Raw genomic sequence first — 22,628 nt, 5'->3', positions numbered from 1 at the left:
TTGTTGTGATACCGCAACGTAGGAGCACACAGAAGCTTTTTCGTGTGTACGTTGTTGTGATACCGCAACGTAGGAGCACACAGAAGCTTTTTTGTGTGTACGTTGTTGTATCACTTGGTGTTGGAGTATGGAATCTGTGTACAGGAAAGCTTAATATATTTTGAATACTACTGTATCAGCAGGGATACTGTTCTACTAGTTTATTACTGACACTGAAGTGACAGTGTTGAAAAGTGTCTAGTTTACTGTCTTTCTAGACAGAACACTTCATAGTGTAAGACTTGTAGTTATGTATCACGCACATCCGTTCATCGTATAAAGCTAAGTTATAATGGAATTTGAAAGATATGTTAAAGGTTTAATGTGCAGAAGATGTAATGTGCCCAAAAGAATAGCTAAAGAATTTAATTTAGTGTGAAGGTTGTAGTAATTTCACCATGTTGTTTCTGGTTTTGTTTGTAATGTGATGAGAAATTTTCTGTTTAGTTACACCTGAATCAAACAGAGCACAGCACATACAATGAGTCTTTATGGAAATAATCATAAAGATTTAAGATGAGAATCTAAAAGATGGTTCTTTTCATCTACATGGCTAGTCACTTTTGTAGCTAACAGCTAATTTTAGCCATTTTGTCAGATTTATAACAGATATCGATGTATTTTGAAGGAATGTTCCTGTTTAGGAATGAAATTGGCACAATTAAAATGCGCATTTCATATTAGTCTTTTTGTTTCTTATGTAACTTGCAGAGCATCATATCTAATGGTTGTGTCACACATCTGTATCTTTGCCATCTCTGATCATCTTGTTTGGAACACATTACAATTTTTTAAAATCATTTTTCTACTGATATAATGGCATGGAACTGGGATGATATTTTAACTGTGGTGTAACATTCTTTATGATCATTTCATTTTTCTTCTCCATTTTTACATCTATCAAGTGTAAATTTAAACATTTTTATCTTAGCAAGTTACACAAGTTTTCAAATGAAATATAGATTTTAAGAAGAAAATTAAAACTCGTTTACCCAAAACATGGATCCTGTGTGATTGAACACTCTCCTGTTCATTTACGTTGTTATCGTGTATCTGTTTGGAAATGAATTCCCTTGTCATAACAAGTCGTGCCACGAATAATACGTGATTGTTTTGTTATTTGAGTGACTGTTGAGCTATTTTAATTAAAATGTCTTTGACTTTTGTAAGCATGTTTTCTGTAGTGATGTTTTTTTGTTATTGGAATAACTTAGAATCTTCAGTTACTCTCTCCAGAAATTCACTTGTTATAGTTTGGCAATTGAATTTAGCCTCAACCTATGCCAGCCATAATATGTGCTTGTTCCAGACAGTCTGATAACTGTTATAGGTACATAATTTAGCCTCCACATTTACTGGCCTAGTATCTACTTGTCCCAGTCAGTTTAACAACTGTTGTAGTTACATAGTTTATAATAAATTATTGAAAGTCTTAACTTACAGTTTCTCTTTCTTTCAGGTTCGAGGAAGTGATACAACCGAGCTAGAGACCGACTTCCAGGCACTTGCTTTAGAGACTGGTCATCCACTTGAGGTAAATGTGTACTTACATCACATTGTATATAAATTTTGAACTGTGCATTTAAGCCATATTCTTTTTATTAGATTAGTTTTTTTTTCTCTCTAAATATTTTAAAATTCCAGTGAAGTCTGTATTGTATCGTAAGCTTGTCTGCCTTTTGCTTATTTTTATTGTAAACTTTATGTTGGACGTTTGGTCCTCTGCTTGTCTTTGTAGTAAACTGTGTTGTATGCTTGCTCTTCTGCTTATTTTTACAGTAAAATTTGTTGTATTATAAGCTCTGTATTCCAATACTATACATTACCTCTACTCTCATAAATAGTGCTGCCATCAGTATGCGAGATCTTTCTATAATGGGTGAATAGGGTAGCTGGTTCAGAAGTGGTTGTGGTCTTTGACTCCAAAGATCTTGTTTTGGGGAATGTTCTTTGGATGCTTCTTTCTCTCCCTCACACAAGTACTTCGACTTGTTCAGCGTGTGGTTCTAGCTAATTACATGAAAGGAAGTAACATACTGTATCAACAGTTATAGTTTTCCTACGTGGAAAAGTGTATTTCCAATAGATATTTACGTATTGACACATTTCCCACCCTTCCTCCCAACTGAAAACTGGTGCTTTCATTTTCTGCTGAAACGTGAGTGGTAGTTTGGTAGAATTGAATAGAGGGAACCGTGTCATGATAATACGTCACTCTGTTATTGGTGGAGGGTTGATACGTGATGATTTGCATGAGAGATGCATTGGAATCGGTCAGTTCCATTGGACGGGGTGATAGAAGACTTGTGGTATATCTAAAAAAACATTTCATATAGAGGGCAGCATTGATAATAATAGCTATGTATGATAAGAAGTAAGAACCTACCCACACCAGCAGTTTTTAGAATACAAGACCTTATCAGAAACACATTTTCAGTGTAGAAAATTAAAACTTTCTTTGCTCGTATATGTGCAAAATCGGCTCGTTTGGGTTGAGAAAATATTTTATGTAGAAGAGCGAACAACGTTTCGACCTTCTACGTAAAGTATTTTCTCAACCCAAATGAGCCGTTTGTGCATATATATTTCTCTACAAGTGGGTTTTCTCGACATCACTGATTTTTTTGCTCATGTTTAGGGTCAAGTTTATTTTATTGAGATCTCAGTTTTCTACTTGTAATTTTAATAATGTATATTGTATTTGAAGTTTGGTATTTTACTTTTGTCTTGACAAGTTTGTACATTCTTTATTTTAAAGGTTGTGTGAATATCATGTTTGGTAAATGAAGAATTGTTTCTTTTCTGAGCTGTATCATCATTAATTATATTTTATAAGAAGAATTGTGTAATATAGGAACATTAACTTAAAAAACAGTTCCACAGGTCTGCCATTTAGTTTTAAGATAATGCATTATCCATCTCAGTAACTTCTGAACATCATTGAGTCTGTAACCATAGTTTAGAAATTTCTGTTAATTACAGGTGTGAGCTTAGAGGGCAACAGTGATTTGATCCATGAACTTCCTATGTTTAGATAAAATTAACAGTTTTGTTTAATTAACATTGTGAAACTGTTAGAATGAAGATGTTTTAGTTACAAGAGGTATTCAGTTTTTCCTTCAAAATATCTGGAAATTATCTCTGAAGATTTTCTGTTTGTTCTGACTTAATGTTCCTCACCTGTCAATGCTATAGAGATTACACTTACATAGGAAATTTTAATGAAATCCCAGAAAGTTAACAAAAATAACAGCACAGTATTTCTAAAATGCAGATGTAGCAAAACCTAGTGGTTTAAATTAAGTATTTTGATAAGAAAAACCATTCTTAGTGTCCTTTTCGAAATTAAAGTAAGAAAAAATACTTTAGGTGTGTATATTAAAATATTTCGGAGCTCAATAACAAAAATTTGTATTATAAGGCCTATCTTCCCATTTGAGAATTTAATCAGCATTATTACCATGATAAAACTGTTATTTCAGTAGACTTTGGGTTCTCTTATTATTTATTCCCTATTGGGTTTTAAAGTTTGTCAAGTAAAGCTGTAATAATTAAAACGTTTGTCACAGAATAGTTCATTTTGATGTATTTAGGCTGCTTTGTTATTGTATGATCAATATTAATTAATCCAAAAATTCTGTATTATTATAGGGGAAGTTTCTCTTCTTAAATGAAACAAATACTGAACATTTAATACTGAATATTACACAGCTGACGTTCAAGTAATTGATGCAAGTAATAGAATTACCATAAAACATTACTGTAACTGGAATGAAGAAATTAAAAAACTTTTTACAACAGTATTGTAATATTTGAATAAACTTTCTAGTTTCATTTATTCCTTAATGGTTTTTATACTTTGTAGGATAGTTATCATGAGTTTTATTTACAAAATTATTTGACGTTTTACTTTTTATGTTTGAATTCAGCCTACTTATAGAATATCTAGAATAGCAGGTTTTTGCTTTGGCTGAGTACCCATTTGCTTAATAAATAAAATGAGTTATGGTTGTATATTTCATGTGATTGCAGTGTTTGAGTTACTGCGTAGTTATAGATACAACACTTAAGGTTACAATATTGCTGTAAATTCACACAAACATAGAAAACCACACTGAATTGTTAGGAAGTATAAACACTATTGTTGCAACAGTTGCTTGATAAGTGAATAAATCTGTTGTTTTTTGTTTTGTTTTTTAATTTTTAACAGTGTATGAGCTTAAGATATAGTTTGAGATAGCTAGTATTCCCATATTCCATTATGTATATGTGTGGTGTTCATATGGTAGGGTTTAGGCACTTAAGTGATATGTTATCTTAGTTGATTTGAAATAATGTTACACTGGAAAGTATCTGTTTTGATATAATATTTGAACAGGTGGTTGTTGTGGTTACAAATGCAGATTGTTTTAGAAAATGTGTAAAAACTAATTTTTTAAAAATGCTAGAATAGACTCTGAAACTGTTAATGACTAATAGATAGTGTGGGTTGCTGAACTATCAGTAATGTATTTATCAATTCAGAGCTGGATGATTTGTTAAATTTGCTTATTATTTGTAACACATTAAAAGGTTATATTCAGTTAATCTATGATATTCATAAGAGACTCACCTTAATATTTTAATGTATTTGAGGTTTATGTAAAGACATGTTCTAATTAACTTTCATTCTGTATGATAGGACTGTTTGAATACAGTAGTGTAGGATTAACATACTATTGTAATATGATTTGTAATACATGAAAATGTATCGTGCACTTAAGTATGTGACATGTAACAAGCAGAAAATACGATTAGGGCCTTTCAGTGGACTTATAACTTTTCACATGACTGTTAAAACTATTGTTGATGAAAGGAAACTGTACTTTGTAACATTGATTGTAAATTAGAAAAATACTTCAAGTGCATTTGTGATTAGTAAGAGGCTAGCACAAAATACTGTGTTGGGTTGTGGGTTCATTTTATGATTTTCTATATCAGAACTATATCAAGGCAAGCAAGCACATAGTGATTAACAGAATATATACAATTACATCTAAGCAATAAAGCATAGGTGCTGCTGATCAACCATGTGGAGATGTTCATATCTTTTGATGTATCTTTACATACAGACAATGAATTGAACAATGCATAACACTTGGACATCATGAATTGCACCACACAGTAAAATTGTTTTCAATTTTCGGTGCTTCTTACATAGCTGGTTAGTAAAATAAAACAGTGATTCTCTTCTTGTAAATGAGTGACTTGTGCATTGTTGGTCTGTCAACATCTGTAAGTCACAGAATATTAACTTGTAACTTTTTTATGGAAGCAAATCTTACCCAAGTAACACTTGTTTGTATCTTGTCATAAGTAAGCAACAATTTAAGTTAAAGCTTCACTTCTGTGTAGTCCAGACAATATACCCAATGGCCACTAGGCCACACCCTCACATTTATGGTAGATAGCATAAGTGACTTTGCAGTAACTTTGAAACAAATATAACATTCCCATGGGTGAAAGAGTCAGCATACTTTGTTGGCAGTAAAGATTGAAATCCTCACTCTTGAACCAAGAGGCAACCACCCTAATCATTGGACCATGTTGGCCTGAAGCTGAAGTAAATGTTAATTAATCAAAAAGATAATGAAATCATAATAGCACAGCACTATATCAATTATTTGGATAGTTGGAGTAAGTGAAAACAATAAACCAAGCTCTGTTATATCAATTAGTTGCTTAAACAACACTTTCACTAGATGCATCTTTTTCTGCCCATGTCACAAGGTTTTAGTGAGTATATACAGATAAGTTTGGTATAAAAAACATAACTAATAATCCCAATTTTAATGTTATTTAAGCTTTAAGCTCTTAGTTCTATGAGGCAACATGTAAAAAAATCTTAAATTTCATCCTGTTTCCATTTGTCTGCTAGATGTTCCTTGTTCCCTAATTAACATCCCTCTGTGAAGTAGGAGATTTTAATGTGAATTACTTGGTTAAATGTTGTCATTACTTAGGCAAAACATAACTTTTTATAGCTTTTAATCTTATTTGGTTACAGAGTCATCAAATAGAATATCAGACCCGTTTTGCCATACCCACATCACATCCTCTTTCTGAAATTGCTTATAGTTCTCACTGATATTTAATATTCAATAATTTATAACCAACAGAAAACCAAGGCTTTACCACTCAAATGATATAATACTTTGTTTTTCTCTGTTTAGAGAATTATTTTGCTACTAATTCAAACTATTCCCATGGAAAACATGTTTAGCTCAGCTGAATTATTGATGGTTTTTGTTGCAGAGACAGAAAGCCAGAGAAACTGTGATAATTATTGGACATTGTCTTCTTTTTGCATTCTATTCTTATTTTTCTGGTGCAACATATAAATTATTTAATATAATGGTACCATTAGTATAAAAAGTAGGGTTAAATGTCATCAGTAGTTGACAGCAATGAAAGAGGTAAGTACTTCATTTCTTGTATTTTATGTGTATTCTTTATTTATTATTTTAAATGTACTAAAATGTAAAAATTTTTTAAAATTATATAAAGTAAAATAAATGGTAATAATAAATGTTCACAAGATACGATAGTGAACAACCCATGAATTGTGTGATTTGAATATAGTTACCTGACCTATACAAATTGACCAGCCTTTTATAGAGTTAGAGTAAAGAAACATAAAATACATTTCAAATTTATTTAGGAGGTTTTAGAGATTATGTAAATGCAATTTCATATTTTTAAAGCAAATAGTATTTTGTTATCTACCACATTAGAAGATGTGATATGGAAATTATGAAGGTCAGTTTGGGGTCACGAACTTGCAATATTGACTGAGCTTGTAATGAGAGCATTAATTGTAATTTTTGGTTCATTGTTAATATTATATGACTGATGTGATTAATGGGCTTAGATTAATTATGTTTGTTATTTGACAAGGACAAGTGTAAGTAATGAGTTAGTTTAAGCTTTATAAACAGTGTGCATCACATAACTGAGGCAGATTTAAAGCTTTTCTAATTTTTTCAAACAGATTTCAGGGTCCATAAAGAAGCTTCCAGTATGGGGGATGGAAGACAACAAACCAGATGATAAGGGGCTGTTTCTTGCTGATCAGTGGAGAGAGGGAGCGTGGAGCACTGAACATGACAGTGTTTCAGGTAGCAATTTCATGATCCCCCTATGTCAAGGGTCAGAAACCCTTCAACGAATAAGTAGCTATTTTTGATGATTTGTGTAAAATCAAAACATTTTGAGAGCCAGAAAGTGCCTTAATAGTCTAACCTTAAGATGCAACAGGTAGCTTGAGAGCTGTACGTATTTCCTTAACCTTCTTTTCCCTACCATCATTTACTGCTTATGTCACAAGGTTTTTAGCTACTTCCATTAAAAATTTAGTTAAACTACATTTTGTTTATGGAATAAAATTGTCACTAACAATCCATGTTTTAATAGTATACAAGTTTTAAGTTCTTAATTTTATGAGGCAGTATTTTAAAAAGTCTTGAATTTTCCACAGTGTGAGAAATGTGAAGTGTTTTCTCTAGGCATCCATTCTTCTTTATTTTATTTGCCACCCCATGGTAAGCATGAAATTTAATTTAAATTGTCATTGCTCAGACAAATCATCATTTCTATAGCCTTCAATTTTATTTGGTTATAGAAACATCAAATAGAAAATCAGACCCTCTCTTGCAATAGCCACATGCCACGTCCACTTTTTCAGGATTTGTAAAAACTTACCTCTTACTTACTCCTAATACTATACTGTAATGTAGAAATCCAAGGTTTTCATCTACAAAGTGAAATATTATATTACATTGTATTCTGAATAGAGAATTGTCATTTTCTTTATTAGTACAAGCTTTGTTCTGATGGTAAAGATAATGACTATCTCTTATCGCAAATGTAAAAAGCCAGAAAAATTATGATATTATGGGGAAATTGTCTGTCTTTTGCATGTTGTTATTCTATGATCTTCAGTGCATTGTTTAATTAAATATTTTGTACCAGTAGTATAAAAAGTAGGGTTAGTGTCACTGATAGTCGAGGGGGGAAAGAAATAAAAAAAGTTCTAGGTTAGTACTTTATTTTTAATTTTTATTATAAAATAGCTAAAAGATAAAATTAGGGATCTCTTTAGGTTAAGTAGGATTAGATTAGTTGAAATAATAATTAAAATGTTTCATGAGGTACTCACACAAGCAGTTTGGAGTAGCTCATGGATAATATAATTAGATAGTGTAGTGTGAGCTCCACATTTTCCAAGTGATTTACAACATACAATGGTGTGAATAATGGTAATTAAATATGGTTCAAAGGGCAATAATACTACAGAATTTAAGTATAAATAATGTATATTGTTATGAGTTTGAAGTTACTTGAGATGAATGGACATAGTTTCTTGTTATAATTTGAAGTAATTCAAGAAAGAAAAAATGGGGGTAGATTTATTTATATTTTTTGTGTGATTACAATTTTTTGTTTGTAATTAGTGACAAAGCAACATAATTAGCTATCTCTGCTCTGCCTACTATGGGTATTAAAACCTTGTTTTTAGTATTGTAAGACTGAAGATATACTGCCATGGCACTGGGCATTGTGTGGTTGTGATATGGGTCAAATTGACCAATCTTTTATAGCAATAAGGTAGAGAAGATAAAATATAAAGTTCTACTGAAAACAAAAAAAATTAAGTGTATTCTGGAGGTTTTAGAGATTATGCAAATAAAATTTGAGATTTTTGAGATAAAGAAAAGTATTCTTAATCTTAACATGAAGATTTTGCACACAGACTAGTGAAAAATATTCAATATATTCACAAACGTTTTTTTAGGTTGTTAAAAACATAACTAAAAGTATGTTTTTTTTTTTTGGACATGAAAGGCTTCTAATGTTTACTGAAAGTCTGCCAAATTTATATACATACTATATTAAAACTTGGTAGTATTAGGTCTAAAAGACTTTAAAAAGAGTACAAAGAGGTCATGGTCAGTCAAATCATTTAAACATGTACTGATAGAGTTAAAAGAGTTGCAGGTTACTAACCCCTGCCCTAACTTCATTAGATGCTGTTGATTCCTAACTCATAATTCCATTGAATAGATTACCCACTTCTTAGCCATGTAATTTTGTGCCATATCCATTCAGGTAGTGATCCCACAGCTTTTTTGGGTAAAATACACTTATCTGTATAATGTTGTTTCTTAACTCTCAATGCAGTGAGCTTATAATTTTGTTGTGTAAAATACCCTCTCTTATAATGTTTTGAATATAAAATGACTGTCTGTGCATGTGTATTGCTGACACTTTATGTTCCTTTATTACTGCAGTCATGAGTTGAATTCTGTAAAAGCTTTCCTATTATTAACTTCTAAATTATCGAGCCAGGAGATAAGAATGATTATAAATAGTTTGTGTAAAGTGTATAGTGGATAATAATTAAAAAGTTTAAAGCAGAGTGGGCAGGTTTATGTGTTAGCTTCAATTTATTTGTACATTTTGTAATTAAAGAAATTCCTCTAAATGTGCTTCAAGTGTAAGTACATTTCATGAAATGTTCTATATAATTAAATCTGCATCACCACAACAATAGGCCATTTCATTTTGTAATAAATTACAGTAAAAACTGTTGTGTAAACTATAACATTGTGTTACCACAACAATAAAATATTTCCATATTTAACAGATTATTGTATAAATTGTAACTTGATTTGTATCAAAACCACAGGAAAACACTTCATTTTGTGGTGTAGTATGACTTATAACTAGAGCTGTTGTTATAACCTTACCTCCACTGACATCTTGGCTATTCACAACTTTTTGCTGCCCTCTTTCTCTTACCATTAGCCACAAGGTTTTCACCCAAACTTGTGTTCCCATGTTTTATTGCTGTGAACTATTGCAACAGCTCTTCACCAGTAAGAGTATGACGTATTGTTCTGGCACAACTGACTCGCCTGACATTGATTTCTTCAGTTATCATTTTTTGATTTGGCACTTGCATGTTTACCCTATGTGATTTCTTTCCCTATTCAAGCTATACAAACAACAACTGTGGTGTTGAGCTCATCTTTGTTTAGGAGCCCCTCAATGTGGATTCCTGTACATGGCGAGGGGACCTTCCAGAGAAGGTTCTGTACCTTCAGTTTACCTCCTCTGGGATCTAAACATCCACCTGCATGTTTGCTGAGCATGGTGACCTGTGAAGGGGAGGATAGGATCCTGATGGTTGAGGGGTCCAACTCTAATACACCACTTTGGCTAGGCTATGTATTTGTCATGGGTTTTTAACTCGGTAATGATGCACCAATGTGTGGTCTGTATGGCACTCAGGTCACAATTGTACATATTTTATTATTATGTTGTCATTACAACCAAGAAGGAAGATGCCATTTTAAACGTATTTTTAAGGTAGGTTTGCCTTTGACATTAGGAAATGTCATAGGTGATACTGGCCGCCTCACTCACGTTCTTACATTTTTAAGAGCCATTGGCCTTTTAAACTTAATTTAAGTGTTTTATTAGACTATACACTGTTTTAGCATGATTTCTTTTCCACGTTTTAATTTTATTTTGACCTGAACCCAGGACTGGAAAGGCCAACTTCAGGTGACTGACAACAAGTTTGCACTTAATGCTTCAGTCTTTCTGGCAGGTCTTAATTTTATATATTTTTACCTTAATTTCCTTATACCATTATAGTATACTACATCTTGTTTGGCACAGATAGCCTAGTAGCTTTGTGCCAATAAACGTGAAATACCTACCTACCTGTTTAGGAGGCGTTGGCCATATTGTGTCGAGAGCTAGAGCCCTACATGGGGTCTGAACTGGGGACAGATACTCCCTTATTTATGGGTTTACGGGAATGATTTTGACAGCCTTTTTCCTCCATCGACTGATGCTCTCTCACCAGTAAGTGAGATGGTAGATGCTGAGTAGACTGTTGGGCAATAGTGAGCCTCCTCAAGTTAGGAGATGTATTGTTGACATCAGAGTAAACCATGAAGGAGTTTGTGGTTTGACAGAGGACAGAAACAAGCTGCTGCATGTGCCTTACCCCCTCGGTGTGGATTCCTGTACGTGGTGGGGGACCTCCCAGGGAAGGTTCTGTTCTATCTGGTTACCTTCTCTGGGATCTAAACATCCACCCACGTGCTTGCCGTGCGTGGCGACCCGTGAAGGGGAGAAGAGGATCCTGGTGGTTGAGGGGTCCAACCTTAACACACCACTTTGGCCTCGAATTCCTGTAGACGGGTGGCCTTTGGGTGGCCCCCCTTGGGTCAATCGGCTGGTCCACTTGGGCTAGAGTCAACCAAGTACCAGTGTTGGAAGTTCTCAATGGGTGTTGTGGACATTGTGCCTGATGCTGGTGTTTGGGTATAGTGCTCACGAAACCCTGGCGTTGCTGCATTGTCCTTGCATGACTTTGTAGTGCGTCCCCTTGTAGGGCTCCATGGTGGGTGGGGTCAGTGGGTACCGAAATTTTTCTTTTCCCATGGATCCTCCAAAAAATTTAAATAAAATTGTAAAAAACAGTCAATGGGTAAGCGACCACGTCTTGAATACTCAGAACAGCAATCTTCAACATCAGTAACACACGTACCTCATTTTCTTATATTACATTCTTTTTTGGAAAAACCTTTGGGGCAAATGTCCCCTTTTTTTATTCAAAAGGGAGTAGAGGGACTTGCTGGCTCTTCAAAGTCCGTAAAGAAACTTCGATCTGGTGACATATTGGTTGAAACATCCACATCCCAACACAGTGAACTCCTCTTGAATTCAAAGGCAATTGGGGATATACCTATTGAGGTTACACCCCATGCTACCCTGAATTCTTCACGAGGAGTTATTGTTGAAAGGGATTTGAAGAACGTTCCCGAGTCAGAGATTCTCGCTGGTCTCTCCACTCAAGGAGTTTCTGCAGTGAGGCGCATCTCCACTCACAAAGATGGAGTTACACTGCCAACAAATACCCTCGTTTTAACATTTACTTCACCACGTGCACCTGCCACCATCAAGGCAGGTTATCTCATTTGCAGGGTTCGGCCATACATACCAAACCCTCTTCGTTGGTTCCAATGTCAGAGATTTGGCCACTCAAAGACATCTTGTCGTGGTTCCCTGACACGTGCTCGTTGTGGAGGCAAGGACCACTATGCCTATGACTGTGACATGAACCCACATTGCATAAACTGCAATGGTTCTCACCCCTCTTACTTTCATTCTTGCCCAAAATGGTTGGAGGAAAAAGAGGTGCAGCGTTTGAAAACGACACATAACATTAGTTATCCTGAGGCTCGGAAATTGCTGTTCACAACTCCATCTCGGACATATGCTGCTGCACTTCATTCCACAACTACAGTGGGAGTGCAGACAGATCTCTCTGTGCCTCCAAGAGAATAGTTTTCAAAACAAATGAAAAGCCTTTTGACCTCCGTGGTTAAAAAGGATGATGAATCGACTTCCACACCCATATCTGTTCCTCCCATACCTTCCAACAAACCGCAAGATCCACGTCCTTCAGTTTCAAATACAGGCATTTCTTCTGATACATCTTTTTCTCTCACCACGAGACAAAACAATTATTCGTTCGCGTCCTCAGTCACTGGATTCCCCTTCCAATAACAAAAACCTGCCCACCCGACCCAGAGCAGGATCCATGGAGGTTGATAGACCTCCTCCGACTAAAGACAGTAAAGAAAAAAGACGTGGTCGTAAACCGAAGGGTTCTCCAGCCACTTCACCTACCCGTTCTTAAAAATGGCCACCTTGATACAATGGAACTGTCGAGGTTTACGTTCTAATCTGGATGATATCAAAATGCTGATTGCTTCCTACCATCCTGTTTGTCTTTCTTTACAAGAAACATTTCTCAAAACTGCTGATACTGTCTCCATTCGGCAGTTTTCTCTGTACAGAAATGACAGGTTGTGTGATGGTCGAGTAGATGGAGGGGTGGCACTGTTGGTTGATCAACACGTGCCCACCCTGTCTTTGTCACTCAAAACACCCTTGGAGGCTGTAGCCATCCGTGTTTCCTTGGGTCATGCCATCACTGTTTGTTCTCTGTACCTGTCCCCTGGAGAGACATATGATCAATCAGATCTTGATGCTCTCGTTGAACAGTTGCCATCTCCATTTCTAATCCTAGGGGATTAGATGCTCTCTGATCACAATCTTTCTCTTCAATACTGGTTCTTCCACTTACTTCTATGCACCTAGTCAGTCCTTTACCGCTATTGATCTCTCAGTTTGCTCCCCTTCATTATTCTCCCATTTTTCATGGAGGGTTGACAGTAATTCACTAGGCAGTGATCATTTTACGATCCTTTTGAGAGAGACTGGCCGTGGTCGATGCCACCCTACCCACGTGCCCCAGTGGAAGCTGGATCAGGCAGACTGGTCCACTTTCACTGCTCTCGCAGAACTTGATCCTGCCATCGTAAATCAGCCATCAATAGACGACTGTGTAGCAGCGGTAACTGACTGTATTACACATGCAGCTGCTCAGTGTATTCCTAAAACCTCGACACGTTTTCCACGATATCCTCTTCCGTGGTGGAATCCTGCTTGCCACTTAGCATGGAAGGCTCAAAAGCGGGCCTGGGATACTTTTCGCAGATATCCCACACTTTCAAACTGGGTTGCTTTCCAACGGGCCCATGCACATGCTAGGTGGGTAAGACATCAAAGCCACAAGGAATCTTGGATTAAGTTCACAACCAGCATATCTTCTACCACCAGTTCCAAGATCATATGGGACAGGATTCGAAAGGTTAATGGGCACTACCTGTCCCCCTCTCGATCTTATTCTCTGATGGTCAGGAGGTGACTGATGTTCGGAACATCACTAACACTCCAGGTGAAAGCTTTTGCCGGGTATCTAGCACTTCTGCTTGTTCCTCCACCTTCCTGGCCATCAAGACTCGGGCAGAGCGATCACCTCTTTTCTTTCGAACAGACTGTTTCTTTGACTATAATTGTCCCTTTACCCTGGTGGAACTAAAAATGGCCCTTCACCGGTCTGCCAGTACGTCTGTTGGACCTGATGATATTCATTATGACATGCTGCACCATCTATCTCCTGCTTCTCTTGATGTCCTTCTGATTGTTTTCAACTGGATCTGGCAGGAGAATGTTTTTCCTGATGCCTGGCGCCAGGCTATTATTTTACCTTTCTCTAAGCCAGGGAAAGATCCCAAGATTCCTTCAAACTACTGTCCAATTGCTTTGACGAGCTGTCTCTGTAAGACATTAGAAAGGATGGTTAATGCTTGTTTTGTTTAGTTTCTTGAATCAAACAACCTCCTCTCGCCCACCCAGTGTGGGTTCCGTTGACAGCACTCCACCACAGACCACCTAATTCGACTTGAAACATCAATCAGAGAAGCCTTTCTCAAATGCCAACATCTTGTATTAATATTCTTTGACATAGAGAAGGCTTACGACACATGGAGCTATGGCGTTTTGCGAGACCTCCATACATATGGGTTACGTGGCCATCTACCCATGTTTATTAAGAATTTTTTAATGGACAGGAGATTCCAAGTTCGTGTGGGTTCGACACTTTCCCGTTCTTTTGTACAGTAACTTGGAGTTCCTCAAGGCTGTGTATTGAGTGTTACACTCTTCAGTATAAAGATAAATGCCATCACTGAACAACTCCCCTCACTGTTGCGAATGGGCTGTATGTCGACGGCTTTCACATCTCATGTCAGTCATCGAACATATATTGAGCGGCAACTACAAACTGCCCTCAATTGTGTACAGAAGTGGACTCTGGCGAATGGCTTTAATTTCTCTCTCTCCAAAACTGTATGCATGCACTTTTGCCGTCGACAGGGTATTCACCCTGATCCTGAACTTCATATTGGTGAAGTTTTGCTGCCAGTGGTCCCGGAGACCAAGTTCTTGGGGCTTATCTTTGATCGTAAACTGACCTTTATACCACACTCAAAGCAGCTTCGGGTCAAATGCACAAGAGCACTGAACATCCTCCGTGTTCTCTCTTCTACCAGTTGGGGGGCAGATCGCTGTTCAATATTAAAGGTATATCGTGCTCTTATTAGATCGAAACTCGATTATGGATCAATGGTCTTTGGCTCTGCAAGACCCTCGGCCTTAAAGATGCTGGACCCCATTCATCACCAAGGACTTCGACTCTGCACTGGGGCTTTCCGTACCTCTCCAGTTCAAAGTATATACATTGAATCTCATGAACCTTCTCTACACCTTCGCCGTTTGCAACTATCTTTACAATATACTTCGAAACTTCATTCCTTTCCAAAGCATCCCACCTGGAAATGTGTTTTCCTTCCTCGGTGGGCAGTACTTTTTCAGAACAGACGATCTGTCATTGCTCCGTTTGGCCTTCGCCATCCGGGCCCAATTGGATGAATTGGGTCTGTCCTTGGATAACATTGCAGATTCCACAGGTCGCCCATCCCACCATGGCTTATTACAGCCCCCAAATGTGACCTTTCTTTCAGTCACCTAAAAAAGGCTGATACTCCAGATTGGAAGTACCGTCTTTTATTCAATGAATATCTTTCAAACAATCATTCAGTTCCCATTTATACAGATGGTTCCAAATCAGGTAATTCAGTGGGCTCTGCTATGATTTGCTATGGGTCAGTAGTTGCACGCAGAATCCCTTCTACAGCTTCTGTGTTCACTGCTGAACTGTATGCCATATCTCTTGCCCTGGATCATATTGCAGCTGAGCAGTACTCCAACTGCACTAGTTATACTGATTCGCTTAGTTCTATACTTGCCTCGGAATCGCTACACGTTAGCTCACATCCTATTCTCGCTGATATTCAAAACCGACTGGCCCATTTCTCATTAGCAGCTACTTCAATCCAGTTTTTCTGGATACCAGGCCATGTTGGTATTCGCGGGAACGAGCTTGTAGACATGGCAGCTAAATATGTCTGCTTCAGCACCATCACTCCTGTGCTTATTCCGTACATGGACTATGGTGTTGTCTTCAAGGCTCGGCTCCATGCCAGCTGGCACTCCACTTGGAGTGAGAAACGCGACAACAAACTTTTTCAAATCAAACCCAAAATTGGACTTTGGCCATCTAGCTCCCGTAAAGTTCGGAAGGAGGAAGTTGTTCTCACTAGGCTACGCATTGGTCACAGTTTTTTAACTCATCATTTTCTTTTATCTGGAACTGATGCACCAATGTGTAGTTTGTGTAACACTCAAATCACTATCAGCCACGTTTTACTTTCTTGCCATCGTTACAATTCTCAACGACGGCAATATTTTAAACATATTTTTTCCCAGGGTCAGTCTGTAACATTGGACAGAGTTATTGGTGATGGTGACTCTGTCCACCTTGATAATGTTTTTAATTTTTTAATGGCCATTAATCTTTTTAATCTCATTTAAGTGTTGGATATTTATTCATTACACCTTTTTTACAGTTTTAATCTCTCTCATTCAATTTGACATTGGACAATGGCCAGAACATTAAATAACTCGACACCAGGACTGGAAAGGCCAACTTCAGGTGACTAACGCTACTGTTTGAACTATCCATTTGAACTACTCTTTAGTCGTCCTGGCGAGTTGTTATTATACTTTTGCTGCATATCATTTCACACTTTTACTACTTTACCTTTTAGTACTGGCCATATTGACTCATAACCCAGAACCAGGACTGGAAAGACCAACTTCAGGTGACTGACGGTGGTTTTTATACTTACCTGTTAGTCTTCCTGGCGGGTTATGATCATTACCATTCTGCTACAGGTAGTCCTTTACAACTTTGTTGACTGGATGTCAAGATTGGTTTTTACACCATTTTCTGTTTTAATTGCCATTTTGCTTTTATCTTCAATTACTTTTACAAATTTTACTCCATTTGCTTGACTTTTATCTTTTTACTGGACATTTGGCTACTCTTTATTACGATTTTGCGGAGTGTCTTTTAAAACTTCTTTTACATTTTGGTAATAGCTGCTATGACACATAACCCGGAACCAGGACTGGAAAGGCCAACTTCAAGTGACTGATGGTGGTTCTTGAACTTACCTGTTAGTCTTCCTGGCGGGTTATGATCATTACCTTTTTGCTAGAGTAAATACGTTACAACTTCTTATACTCTGCCTTCTATCTTAACATTGTAGACTAGGTGTCAACATTGGTTTTATACTTGTTTGTTTTACCTTCATTTCCATTTTTGTCTATTACTACATTTATTTTTTTATTTTTTTACATTTTTACCGAATGTCTGGCGCAGATAGCCTCGCTGCTTTGTGCCATAAAACACTAAATCAATCAATCAACCTTTTTAATCCACTGCTTTTTATCTTTCTTTTCCTTCTTGGATATGATTTCTCAAGTTTGTTACTATTTGTCCCTTTATCCAGTGTCAGCAATTCTTCTTTTTTGCACTCATGCCCCATGACTGATTACTTTTTCTTCCATTACCTGATATTCAGGTCCACACTGATCATTTTTTGTTTTCCTTTGTGCAGAAGCCAGCATGCCTTCTTGTTTAGTGAATGTACATGCCTTGGCCTGTTATTGATCTGAATTTCCTGTTCTGGGGACTATCAGGATATGGAATTGCTTTTGAGGCATGGAGGTTAGATCATTATCTTCAACTTTCACAAGTTCACTACTCCTATCTTGCACATACTATTTTTTTGTACTGTTCTTTCCCTGTCCACTTTCTTTTATTGGCTATCCACCAATCACCTGACTTGTGAGTCAGGGATGTTCTATTTTCTCTGGTGCTTTTACCTACCTCTTATCTCCACGATCTTTGTGTGGCTTCTTTCTTCCTCCAAAATGTTTTTTGCAGAGTCCTGGACTCTATGGAATCATGTGTAAAGATTGTGCACTAAACTTTTTACATTTCTTCTCTGATTTCCTGTCTTCTGCAGGCCTCTCCTTCACTTGTATCTTTATCCAACACTACAGCTTCTTCTCCTTTCCCTATCCCTCATCCTCTTCCCATGTTTCTACTTAAGTCAGTCATTTCTTTAACTGTTGAATTCAGTGAAATCGGTATAGATGATTATTTGTTTCATCTGAGCATGGTTGGCTTAGTTTGTAGTTTTGGCATCTACTTGCAACCAGTTGTTGCTTTCTTTGGTTGCTGTTAGAGGTCCCAACTCTTCATTTTTTCTTTGTCTTCTATTATGATTTCTTTCCTTTTTCCATGCAGTCTGGTTTCTTGCCATCATCTATGCAACGTGGGTGTGGACCTCTTAGGATAAAATACTATTGAACAGGTTGTTTTGTTGTTGTTCTTTATCCCATCTGTGCAGTTCATTGTTATATGTCTTGCACTGCTCCTTTTTTTCAGTTTAACATCTGTTTATTCCTTGGAATTCCTCATCAACCTTCTAGCCTATACCTCATTGGATATAGGTTCACAACAACATGTTCAAGTCATCTTTTACTAAATTTGACAACTTGGTCTTTCTCTTTCTCTGAGAGAGATCACCACTGTACATACACCTTGCTAGCTCTGAGTGGGAAAGTCTTTTTCTTTTCTCTCTAAGTAACATGGTGCCTGCTAGATTATAGTTGTATATAAAAAATCTACACTGTGTAGCCATTCAACTCTGTCACTGATGAGATGGGACATTTGAGGAGATATCTAGAATTTCTCGCAGTATTTTATTTGCAGAACAAAGTCTGATCCAAATTGTACCTACCTTTGAACTGTTGTGAGTTGAGTGTTTAGTGGATAGTTGCCCATCCTGCTGGTTCTAGTTGAATAAACCAGGACTGGTCTCCTTAAAATAGATTTTTATGGTCATAAATTGCACTGTCTCAAGATACTGTATTCCTCTGTGCTCCTTAACATACCCTTATCCCCCTTTCTTTTAGTTGAATAGTGGAGTTATTTCTATTGACCAGTTCCTAACCACTAAGATGGTAAATTATGGAGGCTTCCTCATAAATGTGACCAGTTTCAGTTCCATCCATTAGAGAGTAGGGTGGTGGTGTTTTGTTGGAGTAGATGGTGCAGTCCCTTCTTTACTGTGGAACAGACAAAATATTTGCAATGCTATTTGGTTGGATGTTGGTTCCTGCAGGATCAACCAACATATGTCCTCACTTTTACTAGGATTCTCCTCTTACTGTTGACCAGATGACCATTATCTGATGTTGCCTGATTCTGAACTGGGGTTGACCCATCACGTACAGTCTGATGCATTCTAGTCACAGTGTTTGGCATGTTTGTTTGATCATGTTCTTGATTGTGCTTATTTTATCCTGATGTTGCGAGACATATCATTATTAAGGGTGAAGAATATACTTTGATTCAGGAGAGGTGTCTCCAGTGGGTGTGCCCTTTTAGTGTTCTGTGGCTTATGGCATCATACTTCATGGGTTTCCTTTGCATGCTTTCTGAAGGGGACTCTTCTCTCTAACTTTTGCACTAGTATCTCCACCATTCTAATATGGGTTTCTAGCTATTATGTGAACAGAAGTTGGGTATCATGTTGAAAGTTACCATTTTCCAATACTCAAACTGTATTTCCAATATATACTTACCAACTCACAATTTCCACCTATCCTACCCACTTCAAGTGCACCTTTACTTGTCTAATCTGGAAGTGATGATTGAAGGTATGTTGCACTCATACTGATGAAGAGTTGTTACATTCATTTGCATGCTGCAGCATAGCAATAGTGCCTGGGTACATGTAAAACATAAGTGAAAGTCTCAAAGCTAGTGGTGAATAAAACATTGGGCATATAGAGGGCAGCACAGACTTGGGAAAAGTTGATACATGACAGGAAGGAAGTATCCATCAAAAATATGTTTTTATGTTGGAAAATTGTGGCTTCCAAGTCATCACAACAATAACTCCAATAACATTTATTCTATAGAGCATGCAGTCTCACAGCCAATTATGGTACAGCGTAGCAGTGGTTCTTATCCTGGGAGTGATGCAAACTCTGTACTCTCTCCTCGATCTTCAGAAACTAGTGGGTTGGGGGTGAAGATGGCAGAGTATGTACTTGGGAGCTCACCTACCACCAAAGACCTGGATTCAAGAATGGCTCCACTTCATGTAGAATTGGTAAGCTTAATATCTTAATTCAAAAGAATAGTAGCTTATCTATAGTTAAGTTCCATTATTAAGTTTATAAATTTGTTAAGAAGAAAAACAACAGAGCTAAATATATTGCCACTATTCAGCTAAAATGTGAAATGTCTACAGTTTTTAAAATCACTTTAACTATTATCATTATTATTAAAATACAAACCATTTATGTTTATAAAAAATTAAATTATATTTATAAAACAAATATTTTTATATCCTGGAAAGATGTTGTAATGAGAAGATCTTGTTTAAGCAGTTGAAAAAAAAACTCTCCATAATCACCAAATGTGTTGATTGTTAGACTAGTCTCTTGTTTAAGATTTATTTAGCTTTGTAGATAAAAGAAAAAACATCAGTTCTGGAATTTCTTTTGTCTTAGAATGAAACAGATGGTAACAGCAAAGGTAAAAATGCAAAACTTTACAACAACGATGTCAAGGAAAAAGGAAATAATGGTGGAGGTATTATACAAGCCAATGGAATAATTCAGAATGGTCTACAGAACGAGCAGGTGTTTAGGTAAGAAAACTGTAAAAGTTTCTATAGAACAGTACAAGACTATTAAGAAAAATGGATCATTTAAATAAGCTATGTTTTATCTCTGTGTATTTTGTTATATTGAAATTTTGTTTAAGAAGATATTATAACAGTTATCTTCCCTAATATCTTGTTTTGTCAAATTGAAACACTGGAGTTTCTTTACAAGAAAATAATTATCATAGTTTTAATGTTTAATTTAAAAATTTTTTTTATAGAAATCAGACTTCTATTATAGTAATGTACTGTATTGTGATTCAAAATGTTTACTATTTATGTTCATGATTTATTCACGTCTGGTTATTCTGACTTTAGAGAGCAGCAGAGCAACAATGTTTTTACATTTCCTCTGTGGCTAGTAATTTGATTTGTGTAGGAACAAAAATGGTTGGAGTCTATGACAGCCATCTTTCAATGAAAATCTGGTGTATTATAACCAATAGAATGTAGTTCTAGGTCAAACCACACAAGGGCACTTTTATAATTGGTCAGTCAAACACCACTTTCACATAGTAATATGATGTTAATAATTGTACAAATAAAATTTGGTCATTTAAGAGTCAGTGAAGACCATTGGTGTGATTAAAAAAAACACAACAACAACAACAAAAAAAAAAAAAAAAAAAACATCCAGTGGTGACATGGTGTTGTGTTTGAATGACAGTAGTTGTTGAGCACACAAAACAGGATGATATTTATTTCATATGAAAAAATAAGTTAAAATGCTCTTTTTTTATTGTTATTATTAGTCATCAAAATCTTTGTGGTTATTATTTACGATTTTAAATTTATAAACAACAAAAACCAGAGGATACTGTTATGCAGTACAATACGTTTAGCATTTCCATTGACATCAAAATAATTGAGAAATATCGTGAAGGTTTCACTTGTATCATTAGTGCATCTACAGATACTTGTCAGTATATCTTTTTGCCCCTCTGACTAGCCTTTTTTAGTTTTTATTGGTTGATTTTTAAAATTCTTTGTCTTTCCATAACTTTCACATGCATCCATTCATTATCTTGTTCTCTCCATATTAGTAACTTTACTGTAGTCTTCTGTTTAGCCAAGTGGTTCTTAACCTTGTTGGAGGAACTGAATCCCTGAAGTTTCGTACTGCATTCACTGAACCCTTTGTAATTGGAAAACTAAAATATGATTTTTTCAAATTCAAAACATAAGTAGATATTTTATTAGTGCACAAGATGAACCATTCTTCAGTTGCACACAATGTCACTGTATTCAAAGAACAAAACCACCAAAACATGAATTTCACACAAAAACAAAAACATAACTCAATGAATATTTACTGCAAATCAATGTGACTTTTGCTGTTGCCTTTCAGAGAGAAGTTCAGAAATGCGCGGCTTCACCTTGGCAAGTGCCATTCTCATATCATTTTCGCAACAAAGTCTGTTCTTTTTCTTCGTTTTTATGTCTACCATCCTCGAAAAGGATTGCTCGCAAAGATACATTGTAACAAACGGTATGAGTATCTCAAGGGCTTTCTTAGCAATAAGAGGGTACACTATGATTTGATGACACCAAAACATTGAGAGCATTGTTGTTCTAAAAGGTTGCTTTTGAACCTGGCTCTGCTGAAGTTCAATGATTTCGTTGAGGTATTCATTATTGACATCTGCTTTTGCAACACTAAACGTAAATGGCTGTCTCACCCATGCTGAATATGACTCTCTGGTGGGGAAGTATCCGTCAAGAGACTTTGCGAGCTCATCTAAGTGCATGGCAATTGCTTGTTTCAGTTCCCCGGGTACAGAAATATCTACGATTTCAGACACATCTTTGATCTTACTTACAGTTGTCCAGCAGGGGAAAGTTTGCGAATTTTTCATTTCTCTGTTTATCGTTTCCATAATGGTAGCTTTTTTGAAAAGCCTTCAGGTTTTCTTCCGCCTCGATGATGTTGATTCCACGTCCCTGCATCTGTTGATTGAGATGATTGAA

General features: G+C 36.3%; 1 pseudogene across 1 annotated transcript in view; it reads left to right on the top strand.

Annotated features, from left to right (window-relative positions):
* Window positions 1–22,628, top strand: part of LOC143237192 (pumilio homolog 1-like) — a 48,492-nt pseudogene that overhangs the window by 2,995 nt on the left and 22,869 nt on the right. The window contains exons 2-5 of the transcript XR_013019912.1: window positions 1,499–1,573; window positions 7,070–7,196; window positions 19,909–20,102; window positions 20,506–20,645. The product of XR_013019912.1 is annotated as a pumilio homolog 1-like (transcript). The remainder of the gene's footprint in view (window positions 1–1,498; window positions 1,574–7,069; window positions 7,197–19,908; window positions 20,103–20,505; window positions 20,646–22,628) is intronic.

This window comes from Tachypleus tridentatus, chromosome 13 (genome assembly GCF_004210375.1).
Source record: "Tachypleus tridentatus isolate NWPU-2018 chromosome 13, ASM421037v1, whole genome shotgun sequence".
In the NCBI taxonomy this organism is placed as follows: domain Eukaryota; kingdom Metazoa; phylum Arthropoda; class Merostomata; order Xiphosura; family Limulidae; genus Tachypleus; species Tachypleus tridentatus.
This window is presented reverse-complemented; position numbering and strand designations above follow the sequence as displayed.